The sequence below is a fragment of the Taudactylus pleione genome, unplaced genomic scaffold (assembly GCF_031769625.1).
Source record: "Taudactylus pleione unplaced genomic scaffold, aTauple2 ptg000064l, whole genome shotgun sequence".
NCBI lineage: Eukaryota > Metazoa > Chordata > Amphibia > Anura > Myobatrachidae > Taudactylus > Taudactylus pleione.
In genome coordinates, this window is record NW_028284466.1 from 288886 (window position 1) to 303618 (window position 14733).

At 37.9% G+C, this 14733-nt stretch overlaps 1 protein-coding gene and 2 pseudogenes across 1 annotated transcript in view; 1 reads left to right on the plus strand and 2 right to left on the minus strand.

Moving 5' to 3' along the window:
- STK26 (serine/threonine kinase 26) overlaps positions 1 to 14733 on the plus strand; it is a 116121-nt gene that overhangs the window by 83486 nt on the left and 17902 nt on the right. The gene's annotated exons all lie outside the window — the stretch shown is intronic.
- On the minus strand, positions 361 to 479 carry LOC148534725 (5S ribosomal RNA; annotated as a pseudogene).
- Positions 5614 to 5732, minus strand: LOC148534726 (5S ribosomal RNA; annotated as a pseudogene).

Sequence of the window (14733 nt, forward strand, 5' to 3'; positions counted from 1 at the left end):
TATATTGATGTATAATGTAAACTTATATGTGGACACTAGTAAAAAATCCTAAAATCATACTATTGGGGACTAATATAGTACATCCTTAAAAAATAATAAGTAATGATGATATTAAAAATTCTTCTTAAAAAAATGGTGAATGGCAATCTTCTTTAGGGATTTTATAGTTCATATGCATATATATATATATATATAGTCTTTTCACTCTGTAGGGTCAATTGGTTCTTATGTGAGTCTTGAAACATGTAATCGATATTGTTGCATTCTGGAAATTCTTACTCCCATCTTCGGATTTATAAATCAGAGAATTCTTCTTGGGTCGTATGTCTTGGGGGATTCATGCTTATATGTCACATAAAGATACTACCGTACCTGGTCTTCCATAGAGGTCTCCCATCCAAGTACTAACCAGGCCCAATGGTGCTTAGCTTCCAAGATCAGACGAGATTGGGCGCTCTAACCCAGGTATGACGGTAGGTTATATTAGGACCTAACATGAAATCCCTTTTATCTTTTTCATCTTCATTAAAGAAATGGTGCTATCTCATAATTATCGTTAAATCCTCTAGGAGTCATAGTGTCCAATTCGAAAATCCAGAACATCTCACGTTTGGATAATTTATTTGCAAGATCTCCTCCTCTCTCTCCCAATTCCACATGTTCTATAGCTTTGAACATTAGGTCATCTGGATCCGATCTATGGTGTGAAATAAAGTGTCTTGACACCATATGAGTCTCCACCTTGTTCTTGATATTCCTTATATGTTCTTGTATACGAAGTTTTAAAGGTCGTTTGGTCTTTCCTACGTATTTTATTCCACATGAACATTCCAAGAGGTAAATGACTGAAGTTGAATTGCAATTAAGATGTTGTTTAATTTTGTATTCCTTGGTATTTGCAGAATTACTGAAGTTTTTTCTCTGCCGATGTAAAAATTTGCATATATTGCACTTGCCACATTTGTAACTCCCTGGACAGTTATGGATAATGTTGGATTTTGAAATATTAATATCACTTAACATACTAGGTGCTAGAGAATCTTTGAGATTCCTTGCCTTTCTGAATACAATGGGGGGTCTGGGTGGTAGAATTTCTTTTAAGACTGGATCCATTAGAAGGATCTTCCAATGCTTATTAAGGGAAATCTTAATGTCTCTCTCCTGTGCGTTATATGTTGTGATGAATGGGATGATATTTTTCTCTTCCTCTTCCACATTCTTATATTCCAATAACATATTCCTCTCCATGGTATCCATTTTCTCCTTTGCTTCCAATAATAACCTTGGAGGATATTCTTTCTCTAAAAATCGATTTGTATATGTTTGGATTTGCTCGTTACATGTTTGTGTTTCACTGCAATTTCTTTTTATTCTGTGAAATTGTGAGTACGGAATATTCTCTTTCCATCTTCTTAGATGTCCGCTCTTAAAATGAAGATAACTATTGGTATCTACTTCCTTTATGAAGTTCTTTGTAATGATCGTGTTTTCTTCTCCACGTAGAACCAAATCCAGAAATTCAATAGTACTCTTATTTATTTTCGATGTGAATTTCAAATTCATATTATTCTCTGAAATGTGATTTAAAAACAATTGGAAATCTTCCTCCAACCCTTCCCATATTATCAGAATATCATCTATATATCTCTTAAAAAATATGATGTTATTTCTAAATGGATTATTTTCATAGACATAATTCTTTTCCCAACATCCCATAAAAAGATTGGCAAAGCTAGGGGCAAAAGTTGTCCCCATAGCAGTGCCGCAAATTTGCCGATAAAATTGGTGTAAAAATTTAAAATAATTATGATCCAGAATAAAAGACATTAAATCACATAAAAATTCTTTGTGTGTAGTGCTCATTGTTGGGTCCACTTCAAAATATTCTCTACAAGCATTGATCCCTTTACCATGTTCAATACATGTGTATAAGGATTGAACATCAATTGTGACCCATGAATAAGTTGCTTTCCATTCCATCCCTTTTAAAATTTGCAATAAATTAGTAGTGTCTTTTAAATACGATTGAAGTTCTTTCACATATTTACATAAAAAAATGTCCACATATTCAGACAGGTGTGAAGTTAACGAATCTATTCCTGCGATGATGGGTCTTCCTGGGGGATTTTCCAAAGACTTATGAATTTTTGGTAGAAAATAAAATATGGGGGTTGTAGGATTGGTCTGTAGGAGATATTGGAACTCCTCCTTGGTTAAAATGCCATTATGTAGTCCATATACTAAGAGTCTCCTTAACTCATCCACATATTTCTCCAAAGGATCACAATCGAGTGGTACATAGGAATTACTGTCACCTAATAACCTATGAGATTCCTTAATATATTGTGATCTATCCATAATGACCAATCCCCCCCCCTTGTCAGCTTGTTTAATGACAATATCCTTGTTGTTTTGTAAGTTTTTTAAGGCTTCTTTTTCTTTATTTTTCAGATTCTGTTTATTATTGTGTTTCAGATTGCCTTCACATAAGTCTTTCTTAACTAAGTCATAAAAAACATTAAGATGATGTCCTTTCGATTCGAGTGGATAATACTTTGATTTACCCTTTAGTCCTGACTTGGAAGCATTCTCCTGAAAATTCTTAATCACTGCGTCATCTTTTCTTACAAAGTGTCTTTTTAATGTCAAGTTTCTTATAAATTTGTTGAGATCAATGAAGGTCTGGAACCTATTCATATTACTTGATGGAGCAAATGTCAGCCCTTTGTTCAATAATGACACTTCATGTTTAGATAAGATGTGTTTCGATAGATTAAAGATCCCTCTTTCCTTGGGGTCTACATCAGGTTCCTCCTTTTGTAATTTCTTCCTCCTGCCTCCTCGTATCCCTCTTCGTCTCTTACCCTTCTTTTCATAGGGGATGCCAATTTCGTGGTTTCCCTGAAGAAGGTTTTCCTTGGATTCATTGAATTGTGGTCTGGTCCTGGGGATAAAAAATGATCTGAATCGCTATTTGAATCAAATCTTTGAAGTGTTGAAAACCGGTTCTTTGTGTGGTATGTTCTATAGTTGGGTTGTTCATTCATAACATCATCCCTTTTAAAACTTTGTTTTCTTCTAGATGGAACTGTTCTCCAAGTGGTTGTTTCTTGTCTGGGATTATGTAATGACTGTTGTCCAACCGATTTATTGAATCTACTCCAATTCTTGACTTTATTGGAGTCATAATCTTGTTTGTCCCTAATAAATTTCCTCTCTTTCCCTTTCATGACATCCTCTTCAATACGGTCAAGTTTGCGTGATAAAACTTTCTCGTTAATATTGTATTCCCCATTATCCTTGAATTTCTCCATATGTGTTTCTTTTTGTTTTATCTCAAGTTCCAATTCTGACATTATATTTTTCTTTTCCATAATAATTAATTTCATCAAATCCATGGAACAATTATGTAAAATTTTGTCCCATTTATCCATAAATTCTGATTTATCTAAACCAAAGGTTGGATTTTTTAATAGTCTCAAACCTCTTGGAATTCTATTAACTGATATGTAATGTTCAAGACCCTTGATGTCCCACCATGCCTTGATCTCTTTAGTGAGAGATTTCTCCATCTCCCAAAACAGGTTATCTAAATTTTCGGTTGGAATACTCTCTTGTAGTAAAACATGGTCCTCATTAAATATTTTCTGGCATAAATCACTCCTTTTGTTTAGACGTTCATTGTTTCTGTACATCTTTGTACGTTTATCTGTTTGGGACTCCTCCAAAAGGCTGCTGTATTCAATAACCAAAGTTTACGTGCAGCAGAAGATCACAGCGCCAGTTGGGTGCAAATCCCTCAATGTGGTATTTTTATCAGTTGTGTGTCTATTGTCTCACACTAAAATTTGTAATAATGTGACACTATTAAAATGCACCCCCAAAAATGTGTGAGTGTCAGCTCAACCAGCAAAATAATGTAACAGTGGTGATCTATTACATATACAAACAAATAGAAAATACAAGGAGCTGGTATAGAGCGCCTACTGTGCTTATATAACTTATTATAAAGTGCTAACAATATAAAGTGATATCGTGCAATAAAAGTGCTAATGCCAGGATAGTAATATCAAATTATCATTATCCTCAAATATTTATTATATATAAAGTATAACTTATAAAATAACAACGGTCTATATGACTAAAGTGCTATTGCAGAGATCCTTCAAGGATCATAAACTAAATTAACAATCATAACATTCCATAAACATGTGCAAAAAATGCATAAATAATTTAAAATGTGAATCAATAAAAGTGCAAAAATTCATTTAAAATAACATGAATTAGTTTTAATCAGACACAACAATAGATATCCTCCTACATGAAGGATAAATGACATAAAAACACATAAAACCAAGGACAAAAATGTGTATATATAAAAAAGGACTATAGATTTATCAGAATAAATAGGAATAAAAATCGTAGCTTATCTGATAAAAATGGCAAGTTCATGAATGGAAAGATAATAGCAGCCTCCAACGCGTTTCGTCCGTATCCTGGACTTCTTCAAGGGATATTTTAGCTCCTGTGGGGTATCCAATATTTAAACCCCTTCTAATAATGACAAACAAGAATTGACAGAGCTCCTTAGTGACATCACTTCCGGTTTTCTAAACAGTTCCTCTCTATTAAAGTGGAGTAACCACTTAGAATCACATTAGGCCATTTCCTTTATTAAAACATTGTTAAATTGGAAGTCTGTTTCCTAAATATAAATTATTTGCTAGCATATTACTCCTTCCTTGCTGTGTATCGCGTCGCGTCACTTCCGCCCTTGTTATTCGTGCATCGCGGTCCTTCCGCCCTTACTTGAGCAGTTCACTACATCACTTCCTCCTCCGTTGTCAACGTCCCCATTGCGCGCTATGCCTCCTCCTTCCTTGTGCAGGATAGGACCTTTTATCCACTCGTCCGCCTGTCACGTGTGTCACGTCCAGCGTCAAAGCATCTCCAGTTTCTGGCGGCCTCCATCTTTGTACTCTAAATGTCTCCTTTGCCCGCGGCCATCTTGCTACTCTCATAAGTTCCATTTTCTTTGCCATATGCATCATGTTATTTATAATCCTGGGGATAGTAGTTTAGTTATTATTTCCTATATGGAATAATGGATGACAATATTAGTTTAAATATATATAACCAGCCATATGCTTGGACTCTAAAAAATGATGAGAGATTGTGACAGTTTCTAATTATTCTCCACACCTATTCAGAATCATAACTAGAATTCAAACAACTCCATAAATAAATAAATATCACATATATTGATGTATAATGTAAACTTATATGTGGACACTAGTAAAAAATCCTAAAATCATACTATTGGGGACTAATATAGTACATCCTTAAAAAATAATAAGTAATGATGATATTAAAAATTCTTCTTAAAAAAATGGTGAATGGCAATCTTCTTTAGGGATTTTATAGTTCATATGCATATATATATATATAGTCTTTTCACTCTGTAGGGTCAATTGGTTCTTATGTGAGTCTTGAAACATGTAATCGATATTGTTGCATTCTGGAAATTCTTACTCCCATCTTCGGATTTATAAATCAGAGAATTCTTCTTAGGTCGTATGTCTTGGGGGATTCATGCTTATATGTCACATAAAGATACTACCGTACCTGGTCTTCCATAGAGGTCTCCCATCCAAGTACTAACCAGGCCCAATGGTGCTTAGCTTCCAAGATCAGACGAGATTGGGCGCTCTAACCCAGGTATGACGGTAGGTTATATAGGGACCTAACATGAAATCCCTTTTATCTTTTTCATCTTCATTAAAGAAATGGTGCTATCTCATAATTATCGTTAAATCCTCTAGGAGTCATAGTGTCCAATTCGAAAATCCAGAACATCTCACGTTTGGATAATTTATTTGCAAGATCTCCTCCTCTCTCTCCCAATTCCACATGTTCTATAGCTTTGAACATTAGGTCATCTGGATCCGATCTATGGTGTGAAATAAAGTGTCTTGACACCATATGAGTCTCCACCTTGTTCTTGATATTCCTTATATGTTCTTGTATACGAAGTTTTAAAGGTCGTTTGGTCTTTCCTACGTATTTTATTCCACATGAACATTCCAAGAGGTAAATGACTGAAGTTGAATTGCAATTAAGATGTTGTTTAATTTTGTATTCCTTGGTATTTGCAGAATTACTGAAGTTTTTTCTCTGCCGATGTAAAAATTTGCATATATTGCACTTGCCACATTTGTAACTCCCTGGACAGTTATGGATAATGTTGGATTTTGAAATATTAATATCACTTAACATACTAGGTGCTAGAGAATCTTTGAGATTCCTTGCCTTTCTGAATACAATGGGGGGTCTGGGTGGTAGAATTTCTTTTAAGACTGGATCCATTAGAAGGATCATACCTGGGTTAGAGCGCCCAATCTCGTCTGATCTTGGAAGCTAAGCACCATTGGGCCTGGTTAGTACTTGGATGGGAGACCTCTATGGAAGACCAGGTACGGTAGTATCTTTATGTGACATATAAGCATGAATCCCCCAAGACATACGACCTAAGAAGAATTCTCTGATTTATAAATCCGAAGATGGGAGTAAGAATTTCCAGAATGCAACAATATCGATTACATGTTTCAAGACTCACATAAGAACCAATTGACCCTACAGAGTGAAAAGACTATATATATATATATGCATATGAACTATAAAATCCCTAAAGAAGATTGCCATTCACCATTTTTTTAAGAAGAATTTTTAATATCATCATTACTTATTATTTTTTAAGGATGTACTATATTAGTCCCCAATAGTATGATTTTAGGATTTTTTACTAGTGTCCACATATAAGTTTACATTATACATCAATATATGTGATATTTATTTATTTATGGAGTTGTTTGAATTCTAGTTATGATTCTGAATAGGTGTGGAGAATAATTAGAAACTGTCACAATCTCTCATCATTTTTTAGAGTCCAAGCATATGGCTGGTTATATATATTTAAACTAATATTGTCATCCATTATTCCATATAGGAAATAATAACTAAACTACTATCCCCAGGATTATAAATAACATGATGCATATGGCAAAGAAAATGGAACTTATGAGAGTAGCAAGATGGCCGCGGGCAAAGGAGACATTTAGAGTACAAAGATGGAGGCCGCCAGAAACTGGAGATGCTTTGACGCTGGACGTGACACACGTGACAGGCGGACGAGTGGATAAAAGGTCCTATCCTGCACAAGGAAGGAGGAGGCATAGCGCGCAATGGGGACGTTGACAACGGAGGAGGAAGTGATGTAGTGAACTGCTCAAGTAAGGGCGGAAGGACCGCGATGCACGAATAACAAGGGCGGAAGTGACGCGACGCGATACACAGCAAGGAAGGAGTAATATGCTAGCAAATAATTTATATTTAGGAAACAGACTTCCAATTTAACAATGTTTTAATAAAGGAAATGGCCTAATGTGATTCTAAGTGGTTACTCCACTTTAATAGAGAGGAACTGTTTAGAAAACCGGAAGTGATGTCACTAAGGAGCTCTGTCAATTCTTGTTTGTCATTATTAGAAGGGGTTTAAATATTGGATACCCCACAGGAGCTAAAATATCCCTTGAAGAAGTCCAGGATACGGACGAAACGCGTTGGAGGCTGCTATTATCTTTCCATTCATGAACTTGCCATTTTTATCAGATAAGCTACGATTTTTATTCCTATTTATTCTGATAAATCTATAGTCCTTTTTTATATATACACATTTTTGTCCTTGGTTTTATGTGTTTTTATGTCATTTATCCTTCATGTAGGAGGATATCTATTGTTGTGTCTGATTAAAACTAATTCATGTTATTTTAAATGAATTTTTGCACTTTTATTGATTCACATTTTAAATTATTTATGCATTTTTTGCACATGTTTATGGAATGTTATGATTGTTAATTTAGTTTATGATCCTTGAAGGATCTCTGCAATAGCACTTTAGTCATATAGACCGTTGTTATTTTATAAGTTATACTTTATATATAATAAATATTTGAGGATAATGATAATTTGATATTACTATCCTGGCATTAGCACTTTTATTGCACGATATCACTTTATATTGTTAGCACTTTATAATAAGTTATATAAGCACAGTAGGCGCTCTATACCAGCTCCTTGTATTTTCTATATATATATATATATATATATATATATATATACACACGCACACACGTATCCGATGCTTACGCACAGAACAGAAGACCAGCACACTTCTTGAGATGCTAAAAAGAGATAATGGTCGTAATATATTGTATAAAAATTCAGTGTGTAGCAATCCACAAGCATGTCACATATAATGAAAACGGCAATGGTATAGATTAAATGGACCAGAATGAACACTTGAAGTGTATAAAACATGAATAGCACGTACCAAAAACAAACGGTAGTATACTCATCTAAAGCCTGGTGACTGAAATGCAGTGAGTGGTATCGGCCATGCGTAAGCATCGGATACTTCTTTATTTATTATGGGACTGCAGCACCTGAACTATTATTAATTGAATGTGTGCTGTTCTGCATTGTGTGTATGTATATATATATATATATATATATATTATAAAAATTATTTTTTTTTTCCGCTTAGCAAGTTAATACATAATGTGTTAGCCTTTACCTAAAAGGTTTAGTTGATGTTACAGTAGATATGTGATGTGAAATGATTGGACAGCATTGCAATGGGTTATTTCATGGGGGTGTTCAATTCTCTGTGATGTTCACACCCCCAAACATTACGGTAGCCCAACATCACTAATTTTCCTGTGCACCTCGTTGGGTTGCTAGGGGCAATTGGCGATGTTGTTGGCTACAAGGTGCTGCCCTCCCAAACATCCTGATGGCACTTTGCAGACATCGCTGAGAAGTCCCCAAATAAAGTCTAAAGCATATTCCCATTTTTACAGTGCTCAGAGATTGTCCTGTCATCTATTAATTTGTGAGTTACTATGCCCTAATGTGCTACAAGTTCCAAGGCTCATGATTTTTGCTCATTGGTGTGTGATCTAGTGGAGCTCTTAAAGCTTTATAAAATATTTTTAAAATTGCTTTCTATGATACATGTGTATGTGTTACCAATGCAGTAGGCTAAATGAAAAGATACAGGTGTAAATTCCTCATTGTGGCTATTGTTAAATGAGAATAATGACCTGTATTATTGTCCTGATCTCCTGTTTATTAAGTTGGTACAGTAGATTTTACTTGGTGGTAGGGATGATGCTGTGTGGGTCATGTGACAAAACAGGTGCGAGGTTTCCCGTAATCACTGTGGGGTCTATTTTCTAAGCAATGATAAGAGACAGAGTGAAAAGTGATAAGTAAGTGATAAGGTGCCAGCCAATCAGCTCCCTACTGTCATCTCACAGGCTGTGTTTGAAAAATGACAGTTGGGAGCTGATTGGCTGGCACCTAATCACTTTCCTAACACTTTTCACTATGTCTCCTAACACTGCTTAGTAAATAGACCCCTCAGTGTGTAGCCACACATCAGAACCTTGAGATAATTGAATCTCCCCATAATATTAGCCCCATTTTTAATCCGAAGCTGAAATGTTGCTTCAGGTGCTTTTAGAAGGAACTGTGTGGTTAGAGATTTCTCCTGAGACAGTGGAATTATACACTGTGCATCGTACTAATTATTGTGCTGCGTCTGATTGTTTTGCTTTGCGGTCTCCAGGTGCAATAGGAGACTACTTTTATATCAGATACAAGGAATTATCCATTCCATTCTGCCTGAGGCATTATTTTATGCTTTGTAGTGTCTTTTACATATACATTTAATACTTCTATTTAAAATATATGCAAGTGTTTTTCCCTTTCTTCTTTTTGCCATCTGTACATTTTGGTGTTACACTAATACCCTATGTGTACAGTTCATTAGTCAGGAGAGGCTGATTGCAACATTGTTTTAAGACCATGTAAAAATAACTAATTGGACACTTTCTTCATATGAGTGGAAACCTCCATACATGAGCTTTGTTCTTTCATATTTGAAGTTTCCTACCATTGTGAAGTAAACTTTCATCTGAAATTGGTGGAGTCCTATGTTGTATCACTGATCTATCTTGGTTGCTCCCATTTTTATCTCCTGAATAGAGGTTTCTGAATGCGTGCACCCCTGAGAGCTGGGGATGGAAGAACATGGGGGCAGGAGAGCTTGTAATGAGTGGTTTGGTCATTCTAAAATATTCTTATTTTGTGATGTGAGGTTACTGTGCGGGATATTAGAGGTAAAAACCATTGCTTAATTGGCTCGTATGTAATAGAGGTGCAAGCAGAAATCAGCAGTGTTTTATTATAACAACCGAAAGAGTACAAGGCTTCAGAGGAACCTCGTGGCGATTTGAATCGCCCCTTTGGCTGGTATGGGAGTGGCACAGAGACACGGGATGAGATGAATCAAGACTTGGGGCGGGATGTATCAAGCAACCGCATTTGGAAAGTGATGCATCCTGCCAATCACCGCATGCATACCAGCGTTAAGTAATGGCATATGCGTGATGATTTTAGCCAAGGACAGCTCTCCCAATAAGAACTGTCCTTTGTGCGGGTATATGAACCGGGAGTCACCCTGCACATGCGCGAGCCGCGGGGGACCCTGGGAAGGATCCTATTTGATACCTCTCGGGGGTCCCTATAGATTGTAAGCATGCGAGCAGGGCCTTCCTACCTATATATCTGTCTGTCATTACCCAGTTTTGTTCTATTAATGCTTACAATTGTAAAGCGCAATGGAATATGCTGCGCTATATAAGAAATAAATAAGTCTCCGGAAAAGAAGCCCATAAGCTTCTGTTTGGGTGGCGTTGTCTGTCGGGTCTTAGCTTTCCGGAGTTTGGTCCATATGGAAAATGCGATCAAACTGCATATTCGGGGGGTTTGGCCACGTTTTTTTCGTTGATGCGTCCCGCCCACGGCGTAATGAAGTTGCCCAAAGCAACCAATCTGCTCGTAACTGTCATTTATGTAGCAGAATCTTTGAAATTGCAGAAACTGATTGGTACAACTACTTCACTTTCTCTCTCTCCAAGGCTTGTTACATCTCCCTATGGTGAATCCATTCCCTCCCAGGCACTCTGCGATCCTCTATCAGTTCAAACACCTACTACAGGTCTGCTGGCTTTCCGTTAAATTGTATGGGTGCCTGTAGTGGGGAAAATATGTTGATAGCTCCTCTAGGACAGGAACTGATGAGACTGATGCATTATCGGTAAGTAGCATGTTAGTGCTATATATAGCGTTCCCACTAAGCTGTTTTAGCCGTGGGCCACGCCCAATTTTTAAACTGCAGTAACACTCCCCGCCCTTATGGGAGCGCCCCGCTGACCTCAGTGGGTTGGCGGCGGCAATATTCGCCTTGCTGCTGTGCCAGTATTTTTGTTTCGCCTCCGGCCTGGAAGTGGAGGTGTCAGCACCCCATAGCCAGCAGCATGAGGAGGGAATGCTGTGTTCCACGACCTGCTGTGACGTCAGGGGAGTTTGGCTTCGTCAGCGGTGCTCCCTGGACTGGGTCGGGGAGGACTCCGAGGACGAGGAGCGGCTGTCGCGGAGAGGGGGAGGTGATGATGGCACAGCCAGGCCGGGGCAGCAGAAACTGCCTTGCAGGAGGGGGACAAGCGCAAAGTTGCCTGTATCGGGGATTATGGCGGAGGGGAGTCGCAGCCATCATTCCAGCTTTTAGCTAGAGCTTCATTACGGAAGAGCAGGGCCTGGTGCCCGGGGAGATGGGCAGTGATATCACTGCAGGCTCCAGGTGTGCCATCACTCTTGGCTTCGTGTCACCCCCCCTTACCTGAGTGCAGATGTGACAGTGTCATATCCACTGCCTGGGTGAGGAGGAGTGAGTGCGGCTCCTTCCCACATGTCGCTGAGCATATAATACATCAGTGTAGTATTAAATGATGGATGGAAATAAAATACAGAATTAATCTCCCAAGTGTGTGTGTTCACCTTGTGTATCTTTAGTGTATGAGGTCACACTTGGCTGCATTATGATGATCTGTCTCCTTTCCAGTTGTATGAATGATGCGTGCCGTGAGACCACACACCCTCACCATGGGGTTCCGCCCCCTCTCATGACACGTGCACCTTCGACGCGCGCGCACATGTGCCCTGCTCGGTATTCAGCACCCAGCCTAATAAAAATCCTGCAGCGTAAACTATATATAAACGATAACTACGGTCTACTTTAACTTCAATTCAGGAAGTAAATGTCTTTTGAAAACAAATCCCATAACCACACGATAGTATGGCTGATTAAGTGGATAATGACATGGGACGTTGAGGAGAGGTAGTGTGTAGTGTAAAGTTCTTCCCCCTGCAATTCTGTAGTTACTCATTTCCAGCAGCTGCCCTTCTTTCTCACTCACTGCACATTTACCGTATTGGACCTAATAGACTCATTTGCCATCATCTGATACACTACATGAGGAATACAGAGGTTTACTTATTATTATTAACAGTTTCTTATATAGCGCAGCATATTCCTTAAAACCATATAAATGCATTATACAGTGCTCAAGACAGAGGCCAAGTCAGGTGTGTTAAGTTGTGCCTTAGCCAGTATAAAACCTACACTTTAGATCACTGGTAACAAGAAGTATGGATAACCACCTAATATCCTGTAGCCAGTTAAAGTATAAGGGTGTAAAAGGAGGACCGGTAAATCCTGTGTTGTTAAGGGGTGGTTACTGCTTTCTGATGGCTTGGTATATGTTGGCTTATAAATGCTATATGGCATGTTTTACTGAATACATTGCTTTTCCTTTCTAAGTGCTTTTAGACCTATTTTTTACCTATTGCTAGATTTCTTTACTTATGCACTGAGTTGCAACACGGCTCTGCTTGGTGGATTTTAATTTATTGTATCTGTTAATCAGCATTATTATATCTATGGCAATGAAAATATAAATACAAATACATTGCTAAATAGCTCATATGGTAGCTAGAAGGATAAAGTAATGCGGTTAGTACTGAGTCCTTTTCTTTATTCCTTGTACACACTGGACTATGTCTAGTACAGAATCTAGTTCTATTATAAAATGTGCAGATGACACCACGATAGTGGGTTTGATCAGTGATGAGGATGAGGACAGCTACTGGGCTGAGGTGGGTCAACTTGTAAAGTGGGATGGGGATAATAAGCTGCTGCTGAATAGTAAGAACCAAGGAGGAGGAGGTAGTAGATTTTAGGAGGACTAGGAAAATTATTTTTATTTTTAAACAGTTCAGAGGTAGAGAGGGTTAGTGGATTAAAGTTCTTAGGAAATAACTTTTCTGATGACCTATCGTGGTCCGCTCATCGGTAGTTGGAAAGGCTCAGCAGCACCTTTTTTCCTAAGAAAACTTAGAGCACATAGTCTATCAAGGCCATTACTTGTAAATATGTATTGTTGTGTAATTGAGTCTTTTAACGTACTCCATCACTGTATGGTATGGGAAGTCCAAATGTTCGGACCATGGTTCATTAATTAGGGTGGTTAAAGCAGCTGAAAGGACCATTGGCCAATCCCTGCCTAGATTAGAAGTAATTTATGCTAAAAGCTGTGTATCAAACGTGAACAAGATTGTTGCTGACTCTAGCCTCCCGTGTCACTCTTTGTTCTCTATTTCCCTCTGGTAAGCATTTAGGAGTATTGGGTGTCGAACTATTCGCTTGCAGAACAGTTTTTTTCCTGCTGCGATTTTAGTTTAAATTCTTACATACGTAATCCTATTTCTTATGTAATTTTATCTAACTGAGTTTTCTTGCATTGCAATTTTGCTGATACATATTTTAATGTGGATGTGACAATAAATTCTGATAGTAATTGTTGTGCGGTTACACAACAGTAAGGTAATCTGCAGGTGACAAAGCCCCTTTGTGTCAAATTAATTTGGCTTCTTAAAGTGCCTTCAAAGTTCCATTGGAAATCGGGTGATGTGCGTCTACGCAGGTTTCCAGCCATTACGGTAAATCTTGCTCATGCCTTTTTATGGGGTGCAGCTTTCCCTGCCTGTATATCTCGCAATGTATTAGCCTGTAAGTTCCGCCAATGAAATCAAAATTTGTAAATAATTGTTTCCCCTTAAATTGAATATGTATCTGCAAACTTTTGGTTACACGCTAGCTGCCACTGGAACTGGGGCTATGCACAATTACGGTATTGGTTTCTATTTTTTGTTGGCACCGCCATAGGCTATACGAGCAGCAATGTGGCGAAAGAGATGTCCTACAAAGCTGTCTGAAGCTATTTTGGCGCCAGTTCGTATGTGATTGCTATATCAAAGATGCTGAATTATCAGATACTGGGTACATGCCCTAATTTTTTTCATAGCCTTCACATTGGGGTAGCAGAAAACTGTCTTATTACACCGAACATGCCAGGCATATGCTACACACAGAAAATGTTTCAGCAAATTTCTGAAGGCAAGGTAAGGGTCATACATTTCTGCTGGACAATGCATACATGACCTGACAGGTTCACACATGTCTGGCTCTCTGCGGACTGTCCTGGAAATCTGTAATACTGAACACTCTCTCCCCAGGGTTCAGTTTTTAGCTCAGGCATATTGACAGAAATATGTCCTTTATAACTGGTTAATTGTAGTTGCCATAACCCTTATGTAGTGATCTGATGGCAAGTCTCAGATGGGTGTCCTGGTTTACGGTTTCAGATTTCTGCTAGACCAACCTGACTACTTACTGATTTCATAGAGCCTGATAACCTGATGGCACTGCCT